This window comes from Lissotriton helveticus, chromosome 3_1 (assembly GCF_964261635.1).
Source record: "Lissotriton helveticus chromosome 3_1, aLisHel1.1, whole genome shotgun sequence".
NCBI lineage: Eukaryota > Metazoa > Chordata > Amphibia > Caudata > Salamandridae > Lissotriton > Lissotriton helveticus.
Window position 1 is genome coordinate 1,505,031,622 of NC_136061.1, and position 27,796 is coordinate 1,505,059,417.

The window sequence follows — 27,796 nt, forward strand, 5'->3', positions numbered from 1 at the left end:
TGAGGCCAGGCTGTGCGTCACGTCCAGCTCCTCTCCTCCGGTAATTGGATCTTTGAATGGGTAGAAAACAAGTTTTAGAAAAACTGGCAGGAGAAGACATTTGTACATCTCAATTCCGTCCCCAATCCTATGTAGGTGGGGAATAAGTTCATCGGTCGCAGTCAGAAGTCGTCATTTATGGAGTCTGTAGGAGTGCATTGCTTATGGAATTCATACATTTGTTCGGTGCTCATTCGTGACGTACGTGGAGAGAAATTGGACCTTTATACACAGTGTATTATATCAATCTCAAAATCGAGTCCTTATGTAGAGACTCGCCCTTCCCTTTAACCCAAGTATCGACACTCTTACATTTCCCTTCGGGGTCGGCTAACCCTTGTAAGTGGGGCGTTATCGTCATGAAGAAGGGGGAGGGGGTGGACGTAAAACATGCTCTTCTTGGGGACTGAACGTTAATCAAAGTCATCAATTTCGCTTTCGAGGGTAGATGACATGAAGCTGGGGTTAATCGGGGGAAAGGGGACGTTTTGGACAGGGAGCCGGGGTCGATCGGGAGAGGTGGGGTATTCTGGACATCCACATTTAAGTGCAGGGGGGTGGGACAATCGGGGCATTGGGGATCGTATTCCTACCGAGCTTGAGAAACAGAAGGCCATTGACGTTATAGTTCCCTTAGAAAAAACCAGATTAGGGGACATCCGTCGTCATACCTGTCCTTTCCTTTATTACCAACTCGGGTTTTATCGTTTTGCAGAAAGGAGAGGTAGTAATATGGCAAGTCACAATTGTTTTGGTTTTGGTCAATTTTGCTGAACACCTTTGCGTTCGAGGAAAATCCAATAATGTTTTTGTGCCGGAGAGGCACAACGTCATTATACACGAAAAGAGGAAACGGGGCTTTTGGAAAGAGAAAGAGAGAGAGAGAGAGAGAGAGAGAGAGAGAGAGAGAGAGAGAGAGAGAGAGAGAGAGAGAGAGAGAGAGAGAGAGAGAGAGAGAGAGAGAGAGAGAGAGAGACCGCACCCTAAATGGTCCATTCGGTACACGTATGACATGGGGAGAGGAAGAGAGAGGGTGAGAGAGAGAGAGAGAGACGTGTATAATAATGGACCGTTCAGTGCGCGCACAACACAGAACAACAGGGGTTAAGTAACACGGAAACACAGGCAGAGGGATGACGTAGATTCATGCATCACGTACACACAAACTCAGACGGGGGAGACAATACATGTATTATATACAAAAATCCAAGACAAAACATAAAACAGTTATTGGCCTAAATTATCCCTTTCTGCATGCTGCGCGTTTTTAGCATCCTAAGCTCTTTTTACCTTTTTCTTCTCTTTTAACCGTCGGTTGCCCTTACTGGTGGCTTTGATTGTACACACTTACGCCTTGGGCAATTGGTCATGAACTAACCTGGTCGGGCTACTGCTCACGGTGGTTTATTCGAGTCATTTTTAGCAAATGCGTTTCCAGGCTGGGACAACAGTTGGTGTCAATTGGAGAACAATGGGGCAGCTTGAAGCTACATGTCTAGGAGGGTGCGAAGAAGGATGCAGTAGATTTTAAATGTACCTCACCTCAAAATATTCCTTAACCTTCCCCATTCAATTAATTGTGGGGTGCTTATTTATTAGCGCACGTCATTTTAGTTGCACTATTCGTGGTGCCAAGCGAAGTTATATTTTGTGGTTTTCCCTTCAGGCTGCCCTCCCAGGCGCTAAGTTCAGGGAGAGAAAAATAGTCATGGTTTGCTAGTTGCGGTTAGGTACCATAATCAAACCCTTTTTCCCGTCTCTTCGTCCGTTAGATCACCGTTTTCATACACTGGGCGATATTCCGATGCGACCTGCAGAGAGAGGGAAAAAGAAGGGGCAGGGGCTACATTGATAGACGCATTTAGCGTGCATAAACCCAGAAAGGCTTTTACTTACTGCATACTCGGCCTATCTCCACGGGATGCAGTCCCTGCCAACTGGGCGTTCAAGCCCGGGTGGACCGTTAGTGTGACTCTTTTTATACAGGTAGCACATAAAGTATAGGCTAAACACCAGGATCTTTAGTGGTTGTTTTTTGGCTGTACAAAAAGAAAAAACGCACACAACGAAAACTTGGACCCTTCATTTTTGCAATATTTCTACGTACTATACTTTTTAATCCTTTAAACAGCGGTCATTTATTCAAAAATTTCCAATTCACACGTGACAACTATGTTTGCTTTTTCCAAAAATCTTTAATAAGAATGTCGGTGCATAAATATGGGCCTACAACCCCGTGGGCCGGCCACGGAGCAGGCTGGAACTGTAGATGCGGGGATACTTTATTAGTACAAACTTTTAGTGGAGTCAGTGGTCGTTTATTTTATAATAAAAGTGCGAAAAGCGCAATAAAATCATGTCGAGACTTCAGTGTGAGCGAGTGTCATAAGTGTTGGGCTTCCAACTTTCGATAATCATGATGTGCAAAACTTAAACAACAATTCATTGTCCGAATGTTCAATCAATACCCATCTGATGTCAATTTACCGTCTGAACACATAATCAGTACCCATCCAATATCAATTCATTGTCCGAACCTATAACCAGTACCCATCCCATATCAATTCATTTCCCGAACTGACAGTACACATCCTGAATCCATTAATTCTCCGAACATGTAATCAGTACACATCCTATATCAATTCATGTGGTTAAGAAAAACCCTTCATACATATCTCATGACACCAGGGCTGAACAATCGGGGTACAACAAGGAGTTGAAAGTTTCATTTGCATCGGCGCCATTTTGGGTGCAGTCAGGCAGAACCAGGCATAGTCTAAATGTCTACTAACTCGTGGTTGGCCCAGAGTTTCTTTTGGCAGTCCAAAAGTTCCGTTAAAGGGTAAAAGAAGGGATCGGTGGTTTGAACCATCAGTCAAAAAGGGGAGGGGGTGCAACAATTTTCCTACCGGGTCATACTGTGCTTTCACCGGAACTGATCCGAACTGTGGTCTGCAGGATTCTAGTCATTCAAACTGCTGCTGGCGACAGCATGGAAGCGTCGACGTCCTGCGGCTACATTTCCATTGTTACGCGGGCAATCATGGCAGTCATTCCCCATCGGGGGTATCTGCGGGGGTCGGGGACTCCCGCGGCTCCTCTAGAATCTTCAAGGTTGTGGAGAACTATGGTGGTGGAGTCGACAAGTGACCGGGCCATTCCTTCATGCTGGGCCCGCTCTTGCCAGGTCGATCGCCATTTTGAAAGTTCGGCAGCTACCGGCGATCGCGGGGTCAAATGAGCGGACGGGCTCCACCCTGCCGGGCGAGGCGTTGCAGCATCGCCACAGTGGAAGAACCCTTTTCCGGGCGCCTGGAGCGCCGAGGGTGCAGCTGGGAAGCCTCCACCTGGGGAGGCGGGAGAGGCTTGTACGCACCGCCTCTCCCTCCCAGTGCACCCCACGGCGTGTCGCTTGACATTTGTTATGGCCGGACCAGGCGATGAGGACGAGGGGGGGGGGTCGGAGGCATGTGCAAGACATCCCCCCCCCCCCAGTGTTGTTGCGGCCATTACGGAAGAGAAGAGAAATGTCCCATCCGTCTTTGGGCCGGGCCTCTGGTTAATGGCGGCCAGACGCTCCTTGCCATGACTGGGAGAGAGAGAGGGACAACCTGCAACTCTCCAGTGTTACCGCCACCGCGGCCGGATCCCGTCGGCCTCGGCCTCTGGTTGATGGTGGCCGGACAGGGAGAGGGAGGGGAGGGTCGAGGACACGGACATTCCCTCCCCTGCAACTCTCCAGGGTGGTCGTAGCAATCCCCCTGGCCGGGTCCCGTTGGCCTCGGCCTCTCCTCCGGCTACACCCTACGTGATGATCTCCTGTCGACGGTTGGCAGCAGGACCCGCCCTATATGTGTTGTTTCCGGCTGGGCGTAGCCGCAACCCTGTTGCACTTTGGAAGTTTCCAGAATGGGGCGGATGTCTGCTGACTTGTATCTTTCCCAGTTTTGCCGTTATTTGGGCGTGGCAGGCGGTGGGACAGACATGTTTGGGGCAGTGAGGGGCAGTGAAGCCTCGTTGCCTTGTGACCGTTGCAATGTCACGCTTGGTTTCTCTTACTGTTTTCAGGTTTCTTATTACGGGCTTATTTCTAACGTTTCTTGTTTCTAGGACAATAATAGATTTTATCATTAAGTATTGTTATCGTTTCCTTGTTCGTTATTTAATAAAAAGTTCATCAGTGGCATACTGGTTTCGTTCTCCTATTCCTTTCTTTCCAGGTTGTTTCATGCTAAAGTTTCTGTTAACAGGATACAGTGATCACTTTGTTATTATTGTATATGTCCTTTTCACTAGGGGTGCTCTCTGGTCGGGCCAGATGACCTTCCTCTAGTAAATGGTCCGGGTGAGACTGGCGTATCAATCAGTGGGGGGTAGATAGGCATGACAGATTACAACAGGGGACAAAGGTCCGCATTACCTACCCTTCACTATTTGCAAAGACTAGACAGAGCATGGCGACTCTGTGCTTGTTTGCAAATAGAGAACACCTCCAAAAAGAACCAATTCCAAACAGTCAATGTTCGGACAATCAATCAATCAATGAGGAATGAAATAGGTACGACGTGTTAAAGGTTTGCGTTACCTACCCTTCACTATCGGCAAAGGGAGAGAGAATATTCCTATTCTTCCCCGTTTGCAGGCAGAGAAGATCCTTAAAAGAACCAACTTCGAACAATTCAATGCTCGATTCAATCAATCAATCAATGGGGAGAAAAATAGGTATGACGGATTACAATGGGGACAAAAGTCTGCATTACCTATCCTTCACTATCTGCAAAGACTAAACAGAGTATGGCGACTCTGTGCTTGTTTGCAAATAGAGAATCTCTCAGAAGCAATCAATAAGTAATACTAGTATTTTCAAACAATCAATCAATCAATTTCGCACTTTGTCGTGTGTCACGACCTTACCCGGACCGGACCATGTGGACAGTTCTTCGCCTTCCTTTTTTCCAGCGCCCGATCGTTCTCTTTTCTCCATGTTTTTACCGCAGCAGTCCTGTGGGATTCCAGTCAGGACAATAGGTCACTTGAGAGAGGTCCGTTCGGAATCGGTGAAGTTCATTCAATCGGCAGCCGGACGAGGGCCCTCTCAAGGCAGGTATACTCCAATCATTTAGATGTTAACCCCATCGTCTGGACCTCTCTTACCGGACCTTATGTCGCTGATGGGCCCCGCGTTGGGCGCCAATTGTAGAAAAGTCAGCCCATATCGCACCCGATGCCCAGGCTGCTGGTGCAGGGCGACTCTTCGTTTCCATCTTGAATAATTACCAAATAAAGAGACGGGCGCTGGAGGCAGGAAAACAAGAACAGAGTTTATTACTCCAGAGGAGAGCATGTCATTTGGGACGCTCGCATAGTGTCTTCGGGAGGTGCTCTAACAAGTTTCTCTGAGGCTTCGTCTTTTATACACAGGTTTATGACACACACACATCCTCCATTACAATCAGGACATTGTAAAGTACAAAGATATTCCAACACGTGGCTACAGTAGGGGCCCTTATCCTCCATACAATAGGAGGGGGCTGTCATGCAGCTGAGTGTGCTGTTGATTCCGTTGGAATGTGTGCTCCTGATCGAATCTCAGGGGGTGGGGTGGTCATGATCAATAGTGGCTCCTTTCAAGAGAGGCGAGTGCATACAGTAGTGGGCAATAAACTGTATCCTCAGGCTAAGGGATGACCAGCGGTCCATGTAGACAATTAGGTTCAGAGGAAGAGGTCATCAAAGGAGAGGTATTCATGGAGGGACAGGAGGGGTTTGGTCAGGCGCGGGGTACGATTCTCAGAGACAGAGTCATGCGGGAGGGGAGGGCTCATGACTTGTGCATGTGATAGCGGGGGCAGTCAGGGTGCATGGGGGAAGCTTGCAGGGTCAAGGAAGGGGCGCTGGTGATCGATCGCAAACTGGGAGACCATGATACCTAAAATGGCTGTCGTGTACGTGTGTACATGGGTCTATGCTAGCGGGATAACACAGTCAGGGTTTTAGCGATATCCGTTCTGCTTACAACAAGGGGTACAGTGAACACAAATGAACGCCGCTTATGTGTATATACAATGCCAATTTCAACAAGTTTGGCACAGAAGGGTGCTGACTATACAATTCTGAGCATTGAAAAACTTGAGAGATTACCATTGACAATGTCAGAACGACCTGTCATTGAATGGATAATACATGGAATAATAAATATTCCGATAACTACTTTCCAGTTTCAATTCTGCCAAAAATATATACAGGCAGGCCAGTATGAAAGGTTGGGTAAAGGATACATTAAGTCAATATGGAACTTGCCCTATACACACGAATGTGTCAGCAATAAAGGCCAGAAAGTGTTTCTCAGTGGCGATAATTGTGCAAGATCACTGAGCGGTACACTTCTGTGTCAGGGTATTAGTTTGCACGGAGCCTGTGAAGGGACTTCAAATAACCTTTCATGTTACCAGCTAGGCACACCTGCAACACGAATAGAACCATTCTTTAGGAGACTCTCGAACGGGAGTTACATTCTAATAGTAGATCGCAGATGTTGTAGTTTGCTGCCCGGAAAACCTTATCTCATAACTGTGACTAGGAAGGTCATGTGCTGTGAACATGTATTGTTCCCCAGCGATTCTCCAGACAGGGAGGCAAGGTTATGGCCTGATTTGAAAATTGCTTCTATTCGAATAGATACTTTAAGCAGAATGAAGACTGTGCTCCTACAGACGCCGACCAGGCTCACGTCATCAAAAGAAACGTATGATCTCCAAGTTGCAAGGACAACAGAAGAGATTCATTCATTATTATCAACTAATTCCCCCATACATTTCCCAGAAATACTGAACGAAATCTTAAATATTTCTGATACCACTGGTATCTCCAGTGTATTTAAAGCAGTGTTTTCGGGTGCTTTAACTCCATTCAAAGCCATCCTGGGTATTTTTCCAGACTTTTTCCATTCCATTTTTGGCGGACTTCCTCTCCTTTTAGGACTAGTAGCGGGTATTCTATTTTTGATCCTGTTATTTCGCTATGGCAAACCATGTCACAGACAAAACACCTGCGACAAGGGAAGAAATGATCCTAGCCATTGGCTACCGGGACCGGGTAACTAAAATCCTTGGACTATCCCGGCTTAGAGACCTGAACATGACTTGGTTTCTTTCATTTAGACCAATGTGGCAAAGTTGTGTTATGCCTGTATTAAGGTGCTTGCTATGCGGCGAAGAATGCGTGTTGGACACCTGTCTGGCACTACAATCGGATGTGCCAATGGACGCAGATACCTTGTTGGGTCCGGTAACGGCTCATGCATTGTGCTGTCCCCAGCGGCTACCAATCCTGATGACGGCATTCGTGGAGTCTTCACCACTACGATTGAGGGGTAGTGAAGTACAAGATGAAAGCAGCATCGATCAGGTACGACCTTCAGTCAGCTATGCTGATCCAAACATCAATGGAAGCAATCATGCTCAGGCTCATGAATGCATGGTAACAACCTTTTCCGAATTAGTGGAACTTACGCAAGAAGCTGTTGACAGTTTTTTCAACAGTCTAAATGATATGATGTTTTCACCAGAGCAGCAGGAATAACTTTGAGCAAACTAGCACTTGGAGTTCCCTACATGCTGAATTTGGCCTTCAACTTTTTGAAGAAAAGCGATATGAAAAAATTTTCTCATAATTTTTTTTCAGACTGCAAGAACTTTTTCCCCAATTCCAAAATATTTACGATTTTTGGGACACTTATCTTCTGCTTAAAGTAGACGTTATTCTTAGAGAACTAAATTTCTATTTTTAGGTAGTCACAAGACATTCGCTATGCTAGCACTGTTATACATAAATTTATGATTGTGATGAAATGGTCTGGCACTTTTTTTCTGTATTAAGAGCCATTTCATGTGTGGTTTTCGCATTTAGATTATGCTGAATTTTTAACATATGAGTAGCATTATTAGACTGCTTGTGCTTATAGTATACGTGACAGTACCTGTGATTGTGTTTCGTATATTTTATAAAATCCAATTTTCGGAATGCATATAAATGTATTTTGGGGTGGTACGGTATACACAAACGCTACTGATATTCACTATGCCTAGATTTGTAAATATGGACATAGTCTACGTGGAGTGGGTGTGATGTATTCCTATAGGTACTGTATCGATTCCCCTATTCCTGACCCTGGTTTGGTTAATAATTAACTAGCAGCCATCCAACGGTGCAAAAACCGTTATCTGATTAAGCCACACCACGGCACAGAAGCGCGTTATCTGATTAGGTCATAACGCATGCCATCTAATTAGACAAGCGATATTCCTCCAGCCCCTGATAAGGCATACGGAGTTCTCAAAACAAATCAAACCTACAGCGACCTGGGAAATTCCCATAGCCATTGTTTTGATTTCACCGAGAACTTCAGCAAAAGAATGTGCGAACGAGCCCGTTCATATGACATCCTTATTGACGTATATATGTCCATCCTTACGTCAATCTCGGCACCTTTCAGGTATAAATATTACCGACATTGCCTTAAGCAAACACATGCGGTGGTGACGAGATCGGAGCAGCGAGACGTGCTGAGGAGCCCAGCAGAGAGCGAAGCCCACAGACGCAGCCCCGCCTTCCTGACGCGCTGAGAACGAGACGCTGCCTTTCTCCTGCCGAGAAATCCAGCTCCGGCGCTTCCAAGCAGCCCTCGCAGGCAGTTGGAATATCAAGACCTGGGATAAGAGATACCAGCCCTCCATCATTCTAGATCTCAGGTACAGAACTGAATAACCCCTTGCAGAGAATTCTCGAATCAGTCCCTTGGCAAAACAAACTTAACTTAAACTGCTACTTATCTACTCCCGCCCACGTATTAGGCTTAGGTCAGGTACATTGGGGTAGGCGTGGTTAGAAGCACCAGTTGAGTACGATTAGTCAAATGTATATATGTATGTATCTATTTTATCCATTTTAAAGTATCATATGGCTCAGAAACCATATCAATGCTTTTACAGTATTATTTTATAATTCTGTCTCTACTGTATGCACTTTACTTAACTACAAGTATTGCAATAATAGCGATTCATTTCTCTTGTATGAGAAAAGAGACTGATCAATAAATAACATCTTTTATTGAACCACGCCCATCTCTTATTTCTCTACAAACTGGTGAAACTAAGAATGCACGTACTGACTGAGTAAAATAAGTTGTCTATTGTTTTCACACGACTCTAGAGATACACTCTTGATTAGGGGAGAGCAAAGTTGTCATGTTCTATGGTTGTCAGAAACTAAATCCCTTCTTGTCTATCCAGGAGGTTAAAATCCTCCTTGCCTATTCGAGAAAGTTTCTAGTGAACTCTGAGCTAGCTGGCAAACACAAAACTTTAAGTCTAATATCGTCGGTAGAAGACCTAGTTAACCTCTGCCCTAGGTCTATACTATTGAAGATATTATTCCAATGCGCAGAGCCTATTGGGATAATAGGAACTACACTACAATCCCTTATGTCATCGTCCTAGGCAAAGTTCCCAACTATGAAACACCCTCTGAGGAAACACTGATATCACTCAAGAACAGGTCATTAAACTGGCTCAGTAGTAGGGTAGGATTTCATAGAGACCTATTTCAGGACTTTAAGATGGTAAGGCGTGTACGCTGGGTGGGGTTGCGAGAAAAGATTCTAACAGGAGACTGTATAGTCTTCACATTCAGCTCACCAGCATTGGTAAATGACATATTGAGAGCGGGGGCTAGTATAACAGTGGACGCTATAGGGATAAACATACTACCATTAGGATTCTTTTATCCTCCGAAAAGAACCAGTTACCCTCACTATAATTGGAGAAATCCTTCTAAAGACCAATGGGCACCTAATCACATACCTACTTACAACAGATTTAATATTCTCTTGGGACTTGACAATATTGAATGACTGGAGAATGAATTAGACAGTAGTAAAAAGGCAGAACAATCTGGAAAACAGAACGGAGAGACTGCAAACTATTGTCAATCGCAGCTAACCGTAGCTGTTGAATACCATGTAGGTAGTATAGACCAACTAGACCAAGTAGATCTGGAGGTCCCCCAGCTAAATCTAAATCCGTTAAGGGGTGCTCGATTAATCCATCTAGCTAATTCCGAACTACCTTCGCGACCTATTACAACTAGTCACAAACTTAAATCCCTGAAACCCCAGAAACTTAATATAGTTTTTTGGAATATAGCAGGTCAATTATCAAAGAGTACAAATGATAAGTGGCTGACTGAGGTGAGGGCACATAATATTATATGTCTCCAAGAGACTTGGCTCAGCACCCCAATTCACTTGGAAGGCTTTAAGACCTACTTTTCACAAGCGATTCCATCATCTTCCGGGAGAAGCAAGGGGGGCTTAACGACATACGTGTCCAACACCCTGGTTCTAGAAGAAATAGATATCTTGAGCCTGGAAAATTATTATCACATTTTAAAGTTAAAAATGAGTAAATCAACTTCCTACTTTTTAGTAAATTTTTATCATAATTTGAATTCAAATGATTTAATTGAACTTCTTAATAAGGTTTCCTTTTTATTACAGGAACTACGTACAAACCACATAAATAATTCATTCGAATTGATTTGGGGAGGTGACTTCAATTTATTCCTTTGTAAAAAAACTCCACTAAAATATGCGGAGTTCAGGACGATGAGGGAACAAACTTAATGCACTTCGCACACACTAAATCGTGAAAACGCATGAATAAAATTATATTTGGATTGGAATTGGGGTTTGCAAATGAGCTGGTAACCCCACCAGTAAACTTCTTTCCTACCTTTCACAGGAGGGGGTTAGAAAGTATAATTAATGTTATACTAGTCTCGGATAGCTTAGTACCAACATTACAAAAGTTTGAAACAGTTGATAATGCAATAAGTGATCATACCCCAATTAGTATAACCATAAATACCCCACATAAAATAGTGGAGTATGCCTATCTAAATATGTTGGACCAAGAGAATTTGAAATTAGACAGGCTAAATGGTTACGCCCTTAAGTGGGGTAAAATTAATCAAGAATTAATGACTACTAAAATAGTCAAACGCGCTTTACATTCACTAGAAATCTGTTTAGACCCTAAATCTTCACCTGAACTAATTCTGACCAGTTATGAAAACATCACTAAAATTATTGAAGAAGAGTTATATCGTAAATGTTCAAAGAACAAAAATTCTCCGAAGGGGTGTTTTAATCCCGAATGCACTAAAGCGCATTCTACATTGAAAATTACACTAAGTAATCGTAATAGGGAAAAAAAGAGATTATCAACTTAAGAAAAGCCTATGATACGGCCTTAAAAAAGCGGAAAAATTAGTTAAAGAATGATTTATGGACTCAGCTACACAATAGCTGTATAACGAAAGATAGTTCAATTTTTTGGAAAGTAGTTAAAGCTCCTTTTCTAGTACAACAAAATAATATTCCAAAGTTGGATGTTGCCATAGATGCCCAAACATGGGTTAACCACTTCTCAAAGATATTTAGTAAGGACCCGGAAGGGAACACAGAGAATCCTGATTGTCCCACGAGAAAAATATTCTCTAGAGAAGCGATTTACCCCTTTCAGTTAACTTTCACCCACACAGAGATACTAAATGCTATAAAAGCCTCAAAATCTGGAAAAGCACCGGGCCCCGACGGGGTCCCTGTGGATGTTTTTCAGCATAACCTTGACTTCTGGTCTCCTGTTCTCACAATAGTCCTTGAAGCAGCAAAAAATGTGGGACTAATTGAATCCTGGTCCACCTCAATTTTAGTCCCAATTTTTAAAAAAGGCAATAGGCAAAGTCCGGTATGTTATCGTCCAATTTCGCTTTTAGATTCATTCGGTAAGATAGTGGGTCACATATTGTTAGAGCGATTACACGACTGGTCTGTTGACCACAAAATAATTTCAGACCTTCAATACGGGTTTCGTGAAGGGCTGGGTACAATTGACCAGGCACTAAATCTAACACTCCTTATGGGAGAATATGTGCAAGCAAAACGGGGGTATCTTCACATGGTATATGTGGATTTGACCGCAGCTTTTGACTGTGTAAGTCATACAAAGCTGTTTTCAATTATCCTAGAAATGGGAGTGGACCCTTTATTGGTTAACTTTTTGTGCAAGCTATACTCCGGAGCAACTGCCAAAGTTAGATATGGGAGAGAGGGAGAACTTACTGAATCCTTCCGGATAGAGAGGGGGGTCAGACAGGGATGTGTTCTGGCCCCCTTCCTATTCACACTTTAAACTAATGGACTAGAAGTAGCCATGCTAGAAGGTTCGAAAGATCTCCCAACAATCCGCCATCGGCCAATTCCAGCGCTACTATACGCCGACGACGCGGTGATTCTAGCCAGAACTCCTATCCAGTTACAGCACACCTTAAATAAATACAGTAGTTTTATGAATAGTTTAAACCTTAAGGTAAAGATAAAGAAAACTTATACCATGCATGCAGGGCCTAGACCAAGGAAAACATATACATGTATATAGGACATACATGTAAATAATATTGCACTAGAAAGCACTACATCCTATCCTTATCTAGAAATGTTGATAGACAATAAATCTAAATGGACACAGGCCATTAACACTAGGAATTTATTATTTCTGAGGGCTACTACTGCCCTAGCGGCATTTGCACAGAAAATAGGCAAGAGTGCCCAGTTAGAAATGTTGAAGATTTACAAGGCCAAATGTATGAGTGTTGCAGTCTATGGTTCAGGTGTGTGGGGGTACTCTAAAGTGAAAAATTTACAGAAAACCGAGAATGCTTTCCTGAGATATTTTCTTGCAGTCCCCATGAGCACTTCTACCTATGGGTGTCACTTAGAGCAAGGGCTGGATTATATAACAGACATCATACGAATTCAACCCATCAAGCTATGGCACAGAATCTGGTCAAAAGACCAGTGTGATCTAACTCGATCTTAAGTCCACGACTGCATGTCTCTTGATAACATGGACAAAATTGAATGGCTAGTATATGTAAAATATTTCTTGAGAGATTTGGGCCTTGAGAGATTTTTTAGTAATGCTTCACTCATATCTGAGCTGCCTAGAAAATAATTAAAAAAGACTTCACTAGCAAAGCTAGGCGAGCTCCGTCTCTCAAAATAAATAGGAAAAAGTTCAGTGCAGCACTTGTTGTCTATTCAAACTGTCTCTGCATTACAACCGTATTTAACATATAGCTTGAACCCGCATGAAAAGTTCTTACTGACCCGTTTTAGATGTAAAAATTTTCATAGGTTGGTTTCTTTCCCAGAGCAAAATGATTGGTCCACGAATTTATCTCTGTGTCCATGTGATGATGTTTCTTCCCAATCGTCAATCCATATATTGTTTTTTTGTAAATTTTATACTGAACCTCGTAAATGCTGGATTGTCCCTTTATTGAGATTGATGGGCATTCGTGGTTGTCGCCCAGCTTTTATAGCAATACAGTTTCTAGACAATGAAATACACGCAAAAACGATAGCACATTTTTTGAAATGTTGTGTACATCACCGTCCCAATCTGGCCTAAATAATGATAGTGAGGCTTTATTTTAACTGATGAATTAGTAATCAATTGTAATCAATAATGAATCAAAGTGTGAAATATGTTTGCAATGATTTTATGAAATGTTATGGTTTTTAACAATACCAGAAACCGAATAAAGATTTTGAATTGAATTGCTTGCAGATGGCCTTGTATATCCAGGTGATTAAATGATGTCTGGAGCCCATGTGCAGTTCACCTTCAGATAGATTCCATAGCCGGTGGCAGTCCGAGATAATTTGCCAGTGGAGAAGGAACTGACCTCGAGTTAGTCCACTGTCCTCTGCCAGTTGGTCAAATGTGAGAAACTGACCGTCAGCGAAAATGGATTCTAACTCGAGAGAATGAAATGGTCCGTCCAGGTCTGTAAGGCCTGGGCAGTATAATGGCTTTTGTCCCAGGATAAGCCTACCAGTGGTAGCAGGGGGATGTATAGTGTTCCTCCGGACAGATGGTGGACCCATAGCATGCAGGACCTTGCCACCGCCACCTGGATCGAGTGGGTCAGGGCAGGTCAGGTTCCTGGCAAGAGCAGACGTCAAATTACCAGTACCGATAACGGCCCAGTGTCGGGTGTGGCCTCTCCCATATAATGCACCGCCATCCATAGTGATAGCCACTGAAGCTGTGCTGCAAGAAAATATGCTTAAAATGACAGGGCCCCCAGTCCTCCCTGGTTGACCGGCAGTTGCATCTTGGCCAGGACAACTCATCGACGACCACTGCCCCAGATAAGGGAGCAGAGCAGGGCATCAAGTTCCCAAAAAAAGAGGCGGGGGAATGACCGGAAAATTCATGAAGTGATAGAGGAGGCGAGGTAATAAGACTATCTTCGCCAGGGTGATTTTCCCTATTGGGGCCAAAAAAAGGGTCTTCCTGAAACCAACTAGTGCTCGTATGCCTGCCAGTACCTTACAGTGATTGCCCTCATAGAGTGCATGGGGAGAATGGTAAAGTTGAAATCCTAGATAACCAGGAGCACGCGCACTCCAGGTGTGACTGATGTCTCTAATATACACCTCTCATGGAGGAAGGTCGGGGTAAAAAGGGTAATAGAGGATTTCATTGAGTTAACCTTCAAACCGACCGTGGCAGCAAAATGTGTGAGCGTGGCCCAAAGGGGCTCGAGGTTCATTGTGATTTACCGCACATAGATTAGCAGGTCATCCACATACATGGAAAACTGTTAGTAACATACGCCAGAGGAATACCCCAGTCCCTGCCCTTCCCCAGAGAAGAACTGCCAGGGGCTTCATCGTTAAAGCAAAGAGCAAGGGGGAGAGCGGGCATTCCTGGCGTGTGTCTTGTGACACTGGGAAGAGAGCAGAGATATAGTGGCCAAGGCGAACCAGAGAAGTATGGTTTGAGTATAGCAACCTCGTGTAGGCCAGGAGTGTGGGCCCCACTCCCAGGCGCTGACGCACTGCAATGAGTTAGGACCAGGCCTTCTCAAGGTAAAGGACCAGGCATGCAGCATGGGGAAAACGACACTGTACCCGATCCTGGACGTGGAATAATCTGCAGATGTTTTCGGAGGTACTCCTGTCTGGGACAAACCCACACTGGTCCGGATGTACCAGTGTTGGGAGGACTTGGGCATAATGGTCTTCCAGTATCTTACAGGGGATCTTGCAATCTGCCGATAGTAGGGCAATTGGTCTGTAGAAGGCCAGCTGCGTTGGATCCTGATCCAGCTTTAAAAACGATACCAGAAGATATTCACAAAGCGAACCATGTCCGCCAACTGAGGTGCCAGGAGGGTGACAAAGGTACTATAGTATTCTAGTAGTAGGCCATTCAGACCTTGGGCTTTGTTACGAGCCAAGGCCTGGATCACCTGTTTCACATCAGCTGATGTGATATCCACGTCTAGGGAGCTCCTCTTGGGCAGAGCAATTCGGGGCAAGGCAAGGGCGTTGAGTAATCGGTCTATTGATTCCGAGCAGTCCTGCTCTGAAGCCCTTTATACTCCGGCAGAATAGTCGATAAAGGTCCGCAGGATGTCTGCCTAGGAGCGGACCACAACATCAGAAAGGGTGAGTATTTCCATAATCGTCTGTCTGACGGTGTCTTGGCACATAAGCCAGGCCAGCAATGTCCTCGGCCTGTCCCCCTCCCAATGCACTCTGGTGGCATGCGCCCTAAAGTTGTACCGCCGAAGATCCACTAGTACTTCTGCATATGAAGTATTTGCCTCTGTGGTCTGCCATGTTGGCATCCACAGCCTTGGTTAGGGTCACCAGTTTATGCTCCACGGCTTGTAGCTTTCGATCTAGTGCTGCGCGGACTCCCACTATCTGTCAAATGCATGACCCTCTAGTAACAACTTTAAAGGCGTCCCATTCCAGCATCCTAGAGGGTGCTGTGTTAGCATTCTCGAAGAAGTAGCCCCGAATGTTATTTTCTTGTTCATGGCGCAACACCGGGTCCGCGAGGCAGTCGCGTGGCAGCTGCCAGGTGAGAACCGGTGGTAGGGGAGGCCACCATCTGAGGGCTCTAAGGTGTGCATGTCGGATCAGGGGGACAACCGCCAGTGAGCACAGGAATCGAACAAGACACAGTTACAGGTTATGTGGGATGGAGTGGAATGAATATAGTTTGACCACTGGATGGCGGCTACTCCAGGCACCTACAAGCGACCAGTGGTTCACCCAGGTACGATAGCGTTCTGACTGCATGCTAGCCAAAAAGTGGGGAATGGGACGGTGGAATCTGTTGAAGGAGAGTTTGTGCAGACAATTGTAATCCCCTCTCTGTATCCATAATGATGTTGTGAACTGGGCTAAGATGCCTGACAGAGAGTCCCAGAATTTTCCTTGCTCAGTGTTAGATGCGTAGATGATGCCTAGGAATACTTATTGGCCGTCTAACAGCCCCTCCAGGAGTACATACTGTCCCGCTTTATCAACCACCCTGCTGAAGCCATATCAATGGCACTTGCGCATATGCTAGGTACGTGGTGGTGCAGAAGGTACACTGCCCTCTCTTGGGCAGCTGGTCCAGTTCTCCAGCAGTGAGGTGCTTTCCTTGTAATAGGGCTATCTGTGTCTGCTGGCGTTTAAGATAAGAGTAAACGGTCTAGAATTTGAGGGCTGTGTGCATACCACGTATGTTCAGAGTGAGGAAACAAGTGTCAGCTGTGGGGTTCATGATGCGACAATGGTGGTGTTGGGTGGGAAATGGTGCAGGGAGAGATAACCTAGCTGACTTGCTTACATCCTGAGAATAGCCGGTTTCTAGGTTGAGTGGCACCCATCCACCGTGTGGATAGGATTAGAGCATAAAGGAGGGCAGATGATAGGGCAAGAACTGGGATGGGACAGGTTCCCAATACTGGGGGCCTACCGTGACAGGCAGTATGTCCAAATCAGACAAGGTGATGGTGCACTAGTGTATTATGGGAGCGAACTGTGCGTGTATCCAATACAAGTGACATGAGTAACGAGGAAGTCGAGTGGGGCCGAGAGCCAAGGGAAGCTTTACTGCCAGCAACTTGATTGTGTCTGAGTTCTGATACAGTCAGAAAATAATACATGAGGAGACCAGGAGTCACTGTAGCTGTCATTTAAATGAGCGTGCCCGCTGTTTGAAGGCTGGGGTCACTGACTCTGCTCAAGAGGAACATGTGTCACTGGGGTCTTTCTCAGAGAAGATGATGTGGGGGCCCCACTAGTCGCCCGAGGTCATAGAGGCGGGTCCCAGGTCCGCCGCCTATAGGGCCCTCCTGCACTCTGCAATAATTTGTTCTAAATTTGGGGGTCCTGTGATTGAGCAGCAGGGTAGAGATTTCGAACATGGGTGGGTTTTCCTTCCATGACGATGCCTGATACGGGGTCCTTGTGGTGTTATTAGTCATGACATCATGGCGAGCCAAAAAGCGTCACAGGGGTAAAACAACATGAGCCCTACATGTCAGACTACTATGCCGGGGGCGCAGAAAAGGGTCATGACAGAGAGGGTACAGGAGGGGGTCATGACACCTCCAAAACTGATGCAAGAACGCATTCCATGAGCAAATATAGCACTAAGTGATTTATTCACATTCTGGGTAATTACACATCATTTTGCATAATTTTCTCAAAACTACACATTATTACACAAAGGCAAATTACAGGAAATTTTTCACACCCCTAAATAGGATACTAAAGGTTGCTGAGCTTCAGTTTTTGGATTATTTGTGATCAAATGCAAAGAGAGGACCTGGCTTGGCAGTTCGGACTGGACTGTTCCCATGAGGCACAGGGTCAAGACTGATTTGCATATGGCCAGGTCTAAACTGGTGAGCAAAACAATGATGCATTTAACCCAGATCTCTTGACTGGGGGTGAATGTTTTGATTTGTTCTGCATTCCGTCCATCAATTGTGTGTCTTTTAATTTGTGATCACACAGCTCCTCTTTCAAGGGAGGGTGCATTACTGTGTACTCTGAAGAGAGACATATTTCAGGATGTCTGAGAATAGAAGAACTATTAAAAGTTTTCTTTAAGGCTGAAAAGCTGCTTTTTGTTCTTCACCACACTGAAATAAGATTCATTCTTTAGCCAACGTAATAATCGGTTGAATAATGCTGGAGACACTCTGAATAAATAAAATGCTGATGACTTATTGTTGAAGCCCATCATTATGATTGTCACATGAGCTGAAAGTAGCCTTAATGGCGAATCGGCCACAGATTGGCCACAGATTACTCTAAAATAGCAGCCAGATAATTTCAGCTCTGGCTGGATAAGGCCCTTGGTAAGATAGCACCTATCATACCCAAGAGGAGTAGTAGGATCTAGCCCTCAGAACCCTGGTTTACGGAAAGCCTAAAGCTTGAAAAACAAGCATGTTGGAGGCAGGAAAAAAAATGGAGTCTCCATTATGTGAAGTAAGAAAACGAGAAATATAAGAACATTTTATCCACCTATAAGGATATGATTTTCAAAGAAAGAAATATATTTTACACAAAAAACTCCTCAAAAGAACTCTTTGCCACCATTAAGAAGCTTTCAAAGACACCTGAAAAGGTAAACCATGATTTTAATCAAACTTTTTGTGACTCGCTGGCCACTTTCTTTCAAGAGAAAGTAAAGTTGGTGCTCATTCCTTTCACCACATATACTCTAAGCTAAACTGACCACCTTAACGACCTTCAAACTAAGGGAAATGAATATGTGAAAACCCCATCAACCTTCTCCGAACTCTCCCCAGATCAAATTCGAACCCTACTTATGCAAACTAAGTTAGGATCTTCTCTCGATCCAAGCCCACCTTAAATAACACATTTAACATTGGAAATCATATCTGGTCATTTAGCTGACATCTTTAATCAAATGAACAGATGTGGCATTTCACAAGCAACTGGAAGGTAGCCTCCATTCTCCCTTTGCTTAAAAAAAGTAACCTATATCCCATAGACCCCAAAAATTACCGGCCAATTTCAAGACTTCTTCTTCCAGCTAAGATATTTGAAAAAGCTATAAACTCTCAGCTGACCTCCTTTATTGAGGATCATAGTCACCTAGACCCCTACAAGATTGGCTTTAGGAAACATCATAGCACCGAACTAGCCTTGGTAAGTGCATTAGAACAAATCAGGCAAACATTGGATGGTGGTGGCAATGCCGCACTGATTCTATTAGACTAATCAGCAGCATTCGACTCTGTCAATCATTACATCCAACTGAATCGGCTCTCAGCCATTGGAATAAAGAACAGCTTATTCTCATCTCAAATCCTTTTTATTGGGCTGAAAGCAGTTTGATGCAGTAGACAATTTAAACTCTTCTTTTTTATCCCTCCATTGTGGTGTCCCCCAGGGGTCGTCTCATAGCCCAACCCTCTTTAATATATATGTGGCTCCTCTGGCCAAACTTATTAGGGTTTTCGGATTCTCGGTGGTAATATACGCAGATGACACCCAAATATTGGTATAAGTGTCAGCAAATCCAGTAGACACAGCAAGACAGTTTTGCAGCTGCATGCAGGAGATAGGGAACTGGATGGCCCAAAACTGTCTAAAGCTGAACTCAGGTAAAAATGAAATTATGCTTTTTGGAAAAAATGGCTCTTTCTGGTCCCAAGATTGGAGGCCATCAGAACTGGGGCAGCTCCCTATCCCAGTTAAGAAGGTACAAAACTGGGAGTAGTTTTTGACAACCAACTTATCTTTGAAAGGACATGTCAACTCTATCACCTCAGCCTCCTTTTTCATCATGAAATTTCTAAGGAAAAAATTCCCTTTTATACCCAAAAACCTGCAGAAAATGGTAATCTCCTCTCTGGTGCTTTTGTAGAGCAAGGCAGCATGCTTACTGTTCAACATACCTAAAAAAGAATTGGTCTTGGCCGCTTTTCCCCATCTTCACTGGTTACTTGTAGAGAAACTAATCAATTTTAAGGCCTATGTATTGTCTTTAGGGCCCTTCACGGAGAAGGCCTAGATTTCTTCAGGCAAAACTTTTGCTGTTACTTCCCCCAGACCACTGCATTAAGAAACAGCATTTAACCTGATTATTCGAAGAGCAAGAAAACACAATAGGAGGAGGAAGCTTTATTGGCAGTACCTCAAGGCTTTGAAACTGTCTCTCTGTGACATTAAAAAAGGAAACAGACCCACATACTTTCAGGAAAGCCCTTACAACGTGGCTTTTTAAACTATATTTTCTGCATCAGTATGGCTTGCCACCCTTCAAAGTCTCACGTCTAGACACCCTAGGGTAGTAGTACACGTTTATAAATCTATATTTCATTTAATCTAATTTGACACTATTATATAAGGTCACTCTAATACAGCCTGTACCTTCAGTTGTCCATGTCAATATCTTTCTCCGATATTTGAATTCCTAAAAAGTGACCTCTTACCCATCAAAAAGTAATTTCTCCACATTGGAATAAAGTGGTTTCACAAAGTGCTGCACAGTGACAGAGAATTGCACAACCCAATTAACATGACAAGGTAATCAAAAGGTATATACCATATTCTGAATACTATTTCCCACTCTTCTTCCTCTCAGTTCTTAATGAGATTGTAGGCTCCTCTTAAGTAAAGTTTCCCAAAAACCTTGGCTGATTGCATTTGTTCTAATAAATTGGAGATGAAAGGGAGAGGATAGCAATTCCAAATAAAGACCGCTATACTCGCGGTGGCGATCTCACCGCCTCCTCCTCTGCAGTCTGACCGCAGGATTATGGCCAGGGCACTTGGACCACCACAAGAGTGCTCCCACCACCAGGATCCTGGATCCCTCGGCGGTAGGGAAGGCGATGGGGATGGGTAGCAGGGCTGATGCCGGCACCGCCATCCCAATCATGACCTGCCTTTCAGCATACCTTTTCATGGTGGGGACACTGTCATGAGGGAGCATGTTGTGCCCCCTTCTTACTCGACTGTTGTGCGTGCAGTGTGTGTCATGCACCACATGGTGCATGGTACACAGTGCACCCGACATGCAAGTGGTGCTGCCACAGTGGCGGCATATGCTTCAGGGACTCTTTGAGCCATAGCCAGCCAGACGCTGTAATCGTAATACGGCAGTCAGGATGCCACCGACATGCTGACATTCTCCCGACCGCTGCAAAGGCGGTCTGGTGATAGGATCGCCTATATCGTAATCAGGTCCAGAGTACTTTTTGCACCTCCCCACTTCCGTCAATTACCCATTTGATGGTTTCTCTTTGGAAGCTGGGACAATACCAAGAGCAACATGCCCTTTTCTCTTTTTGTTTTCCTTCTCTGTGGTTCTACATGCCTCTGCAGTGTTAATTCTACAAAAGTGATGGTCGTAGTGGTTCAATTAACCAGCATGGAGAGAGTTTGCTTAAATTCCTCTCCAAGGACTTGACAAAAAAGCAGCAACTTCTGCCTAATTATCCACACAGCCTTGGCCATTAACTAATAAACGTGACTAATATTTGGAACATGATTGGGCTTGTTGGACATGCTTTCTTTGTCTTAAAGTGAGGAGCCCAATTTGGGCCTACTCTTAGGTCTGTTATTTTTCAATGATTATCAAAAACAGATCACAATTAGAAAGCCAGCGACTCCTAAAAGTAGTCTGGGAAGCCACACAGGTGATTGGTCATTTGTAAGACAAAATCAAGGCTATCTTTGCAGAGTTATTTAAAAGATATCCAGGTCTTGACAAGAAATATATGGTGATGCTGAGCCAGAAATTACTGAAACTATAATAGATCTCTTGAATGCTTTGCAGGCAGAGCTAGCAGGATTGAGGGTTTCCCAAATGTTGTTTCTGAAGAAACTACATCTGTCTAACTTCCCATATAATTGCTCTCCATAACAAGTGACGTCGGTTACTAAGATTGAACTTCTCGAAGTATGAGGAGGAGTCATGATTTGATTAATGGAATTAACAGAAACAACCTGTCCTGGCTAGCCATCACAATGTCTGTCTGAATTTTTTTAATACAAGAAAAGTGCACATCAATTCCATCAGATTCCTTTGCATAGGAGTAATGCGTGTATCCAACTTGTGAGGATTAGTCAATCAAATTAAGCATATCATCAGAAATGTATCCAAGATATTGCTTTTTTTATTTTGTCACAATACACACAATTGTGTGCAGTGGGGTGCTCAACAATGGTGACTATGTGGTATGTACATTATAGATAAAATCAGCGTTGTCAAAATAATAGGTGACAGACAAAGTCCTTTCAATGTGAATTTTAGATCTTTATTTCGGTTCTGTGGGACATCTGTGCCAAGGAAGCCACCAGAACTAAAACTTATTTTTTTTGTAATATATACTCTGCTTCCAGTTTTGGGCATAGAAGTGCATTCTGTGTTCTATAACAGAATTTTAGTGACGGTTTGAGGCATTTTCTGGAATGGATTCTCAGGAGGGCCATGCCTGAATTAGTGACCTGCTAAACTATCAATTTTCAGTCACTGATGTAAATCTGTTGAGACTCACCGCCGTCTCTGGATCTCTTCAGTGGTATTGAGTACTCAAATAGCTTATAGAAGAAACAAGCATTTGAAATGTAATAGGTCTCGCATTAGGAAAGTGTGAGCTATTGGTATTGTAAATGACACATTTTTTTAATATGTGTTGGCTTTGAAAATATATAAATTAATAGCATTGTTATTCACAAAGCCAATAGCTTACACTTTCCTAATGCGAGTCCTATTGGCTATGGCAATGCTTGTTGGTAGCAAGCAAGGACAATGCTGTTGTGGTGCTGAGTGATGATGTGGTTGGGCTGAGTGATGTGGTGGTGTCCCAGAGTGATGTGGTGGTGTCCCCGAGTGATGTGGTGGTGTCCCCGAGTGATGTGGTGGTGTCCTCGAGTGATGTGGTGGTGTCCTCGAGTAATGTGGTGGTGTCCCCGAGTGATGTGGTGGTGTCCCCGAGTGATGTGGTGGTGTCCCTGAGTGATGTGGTGGTGTTCCCGAGTGATGTGGTGGTGTCCCTGAGTGATGTGGTGGTGTCCCTGAGTGATGTGGTGGTGTCCGTGAGTGATGTGGTGGTGCCCATGAGTGGTGCCCCTGAGTGATGTGGTGGTGTTCCTGAGTGATGTGGTGGTGTTCCTGAGTGATGTGGTGGTGTCCCCGAGTGATGTGGTGGTGTCCCCGAGTGATGTGGTGGTTCCCTGAGTGATGTGGTGGTGCCCCTGAGTGGTGCCCCTGAGTGATGTGGTGGTGTCCCTGAGCGATGTGGTGGTGTTCCTGAGTGATGTGGTGGTGTTCCTTAGGGATGTGGTGGTGTTCCTGAGTGATGTGGTGGTATCCCTGAGTGATGTGGTGGTGTCCCTGAGTGATGTGGTGGTGCCCCTGAGTGATGTGGTGGTGTCCCTGAGTGATGTGGTGGTGTTCCTGAGTGATGTGGTGTGTGAGGGCGAGGTTGTGTGGGGGTGCGAGGGGTTGAGGGTGAGTAAGGGTGAGAGGGTTGTGAGGGTGAGGGGTGTGAGGGTGTGAGGTTGTGAGGGTGAGTGAGGGTGTGTGAGGGTGGGTGAGGGGTGTGAGGGTGAGGAGGTGTGAGGGTGAGGGTACGAAGTAAATGGTGGCAGGGCAGACATCATAAGACAGAGAGAAGAGACTGAGTGGTGACTGCGTTGGTCAGTTTCAGAATCAGGAGGAGCAGAGTCAGCACAGTCTGCGAGGGATCAACGTGTCTAAAGGCAAATCATAGCGGATGTAGCATTGCAGCTAGCAAGTCGAGTGTTTTCAAGCTGAGTGTCCCTAGAGAGATGGCAACACAGCAACACCATTTGAGGAGCAAGGCTACTGTAAACAAGCACGGTAGGCTTTCACTTTCGTCCAGAAACAACCTCTCTGCGTTGCTGTGGCGGGGGTGGGGGCTGTGGCGGGGAAGCGGCAGCCTTTGAAGTCAGATGCAGAGGCACAGACAAATAGTGGTGCGTGATGTGCACACGGAGGGCGGGGGAGCGGCAGCCTTTGAAGTCTGATGCCGAGGCACAGACAAATGGTGGTGTGTTATGTGGCTGGCATTATGTGTGGACGCGCATATGTCACATGAACTGTATGCGATCCGCAGCCGTTTCGGTAGACTGTTCTTTTCCGCTTACTATAATCTCACCGGAGCAATGCGCAAGCGCATTGGCTGAGGCGAGACCTAAAAAGGGACAGCAGGGAATAGGAAGAAAGTAGCACTTGCTGTGGTTCTGCATCATCAGGAATACACATTCCTACGGTGTTTGCTAACAAATTAACGTGCTCTCTCAGGCAGTAGGTAAAGTCCATTCTAGATATGTATGGTGTGGCGAAAAACCTATGGACATGACATACAAAGTAATATTGTGTGCATTGAAGCATTACTTCCTATCAGAGTGAATCCTTTGTCCCTATCCATGATAGGGGACATTGTAATTAGTCCAGACACTGTTAAGGATGTCCAGTGCTGGTGCCTTGGATGTAATAGAGCAGGGACTCTTCTAACAACAGCGGCTATATTGAAGACAAATGAGGATCAAGCAAAGACAAAAGACCAGCATTGCACATTGGCAATGTGTAACCAGAAAAGGGATTTGTTAATGCAGACAGCAAAACAGGGGTGGGAAGTTCAAGCCAATTAACTAAGCAGGACTGGAGAGATAATACAACTAGAGTTTTTGCAAAGCAAGGAGCCATGTGGGCAGTGCATTTCAATATGTGCTGTATAACTGTTGACTCGCAGGTGAAATCCTGAACTAGGAAGCTGCTGCCAATAGAGTAGTTGGTGGTTGAGTGTCTGCCTGATGCCATTGCCCACTTTTCCACAGTTTTCTGCCCCTTCCTTGTATGAATCGGGCCAGTCGATGAACTATATATGGGATGATGCGGTGAGTTATACTCTTTATTCTCAGTGTAGTAATGGTGAGCAGTCACAGACTTATAAGGGAGGTAATGTAAGGAGCACGTGCTCAAAACTCAACAAACAACCAACAGACGCAATAACATATTGTCCAAGCCAGTGCTTATCATTTGAATAATAGAAAGTAGTTTTCCCAGACAGTATTGCCTAATACTGCACAGCACAAGTATGGGAAAGTGACACAGGGTTGAAATCCTGTTTACGATGTAACAGACTTCCTCAGCGTCTTTAATCACTGGCAATCTGAGACACAGCACAGGTTAAGCATAGGTGCAGTTCCAGGGCCGGTTCTAGGATTTTCGAGGCCCTGGGCTAAAAGGGAAACTGCGAGGCCCCCTCTAATTTAGATAAGTGGCCCCTTGTAAGGAGACCATTCACAGACACTGTGGGGGGCCCATTGTCCAGCATTTTGGCGCCCCCACAGTTTTAACTTTTACTCCACAAGCATTTCTCACACCTTCAGTCCGATAGGTGTGAGAATTGATTGTGGTCGAAAAGTTAAAACTGTGGGGGCGCCAAAATGCTGGACAATGGGCCCCCCACAGTGCCTGTGAATGGTCTCCTTGCAATTGAGGGAGCGTCTCCATCTCCCCCCCCTATGCCTCAAGACACCATCCATGAGAGGCCCAGGGAGGGGGCCCCCCTCCAATGGACCTTAATTGCAGGCAACACCTTTCTTTGTAATAGATCGCCAGGGAAACAACAGGACACATCACCGGTGCGTGGCCCCATGCTGGTGGGCTGAGTGCGAGGCCCTGTGCAGCCGCCCACGCTGCCCATGCCTAGCGCCGGCCCTGTGCAGTTCACACAAGCACCCCCAAGGCGTATATATAGACGAAACACTTTCAGTTCATTTTATAATTACTGGGACATTTGTAAAAAGTATTGGGGACAGATAGTTTAAAAATACACGTAATGCAGTGCACCACCCAAAGAGGCTGTGCTGCGTTGAGTGACAGGGAGGGACCAGGAGAGTGCCATATCCACAGAAATATGGCTCTCTCCTCCCCTCTCCCTAGCGCTGACGCTTATTTCAGCTGCCGAGCGCCACGCTCAAACCTTGGCGCCATAGCCCTAGGGTATGTGTGTGAGTCTAGCATAGTTTCTGTACTGGAAGGATATCCTTCCTGTACAAAATACCATGACTAGACAAGTTTAAAAGCTTTCCGTTTGTATGTGTGCTGCAGAGTGCAGCAGGCATGCAAAGTGGGAAAAGAAAAGAGAAATAAAAGCATTTCTCCTGTTAGCGCCTCCTTTGAAGTGGCATTATCATTTAGCTAACCCTGTTTGCAATTCTTTGTAGACAGATTTTTGCATCAAAAGGCATGGGGAGTTGAAAGAGAATGCCCATGTACCACCCATTAAACGCACTCTTGGTGGTAAGTAAAAAAAAGCACTGCTGTGTGCTACTTTTAGGGTACTTTCCAGCACAAAACATGTTTTGCACTGGAAAGTAAATTCCCCAAAGTCATTTTGTGCTGGATCAGGGTCACTTTTGTGAAATGTTTGAAAAGCTACCCCCTTGTACATTATGCAGGCTTCTATTCAGTGGGGTGCAAACTCACCACACACAGATTCCTACTACATGGGTCACACACTCGCTGCACATACACACACTCAACATGCACACAGTATATTAGTGGAAGGATCAGGGGGTCTGTAAACAGCATAACTTTACATGAAAAGGGTTAGTAGACCTCACTCTTCGTGATACAGAGAACATGATCCAGTCATACTAATTATTCATAAATACGCATTAAGGTGCCACCAGAGCTCTATGTAATTTGCCCAAGGTTTGAGCAGTAGTCCAAAATCTGCTATGAAGGCAGGCTTTGAGCACCCCTTCAGGGCACGGGACAAGTTCTGTATCTTACATTACCAGGTACAGGCCTGAGCCTATGCGCACATGCTAAATTACCTTGACTATATAACCGAAAAAATCAGAATACCAATTCTCCATTCAAATGAGCATTTAGGACAGTGATAGGCACCTGCTCGTCATATAGTAACATTCCAGTCCCAACATGTGCGACTTTAATCCTTATTATTTCACGGTTGTATAGAGGTCTACATGCTTTTCCTGATTGTCTTCGGGGTGTGCTGTCATGCATCACTATCTCTAAAGCTTCTTCTCCAGCTTACACTTCCATCTGAGAAAATCTGAACCCATTTACTTTCTGCTATCCATGGATCTATGACTGCATGAGAGGCAAAAGGGAGAACACGTTTCAGTTTCAAAGCTTAACAGTGCAACCCATTAAGTCCACAACTGGAAAAAGATTGAGTAGGGTGTATTACAAATTAAAAAATAAGCTCACATAAACCACTCTTGGCATAAACCTATAAAAATACAAAATTAGCAAACCTTGTCCAAATCTCCTGAAGCGATATGCTCGATACAAAAGAGAAAGTATGGTTGGTTCAATTGTTATGAAATACACAAACAGGGACAAGAAAGTTGAATCAAATTGCATTAATTGAGTCTCAAAAAGCAGCATTAATCCTACCCATTCCTACATTATCCTAACAAGAATCTAGTGTTCTAATAGACGATTGTCAAGTTCAGGACAAATAAAGGAGAAAAAGAAAGAAAGGTTTCAACAGCAGCATGAGTCAAGTAGCATGAAGCCACACAAGCATAAGTCTGCACCCTGTGGAGTCTCAAAAGGTGTGTGTGCCCACTAAGCAACAATAGACAATAACAACTGCATTCGAAAGGATCATGTCCCACGTGACCTTCCCTTGAGAGCTGTTCTATCGGCCATTCTTAATTGTTCCAACTCCCACCTCACACAGATAAGCGGTCCTCTTCATCCTTGGCCATACTTCTTGGCCTCCATGGGAATTCATCCCTGCGCTTGTTACCACTTTCCTCTTGTGCTACTTTGTTCTT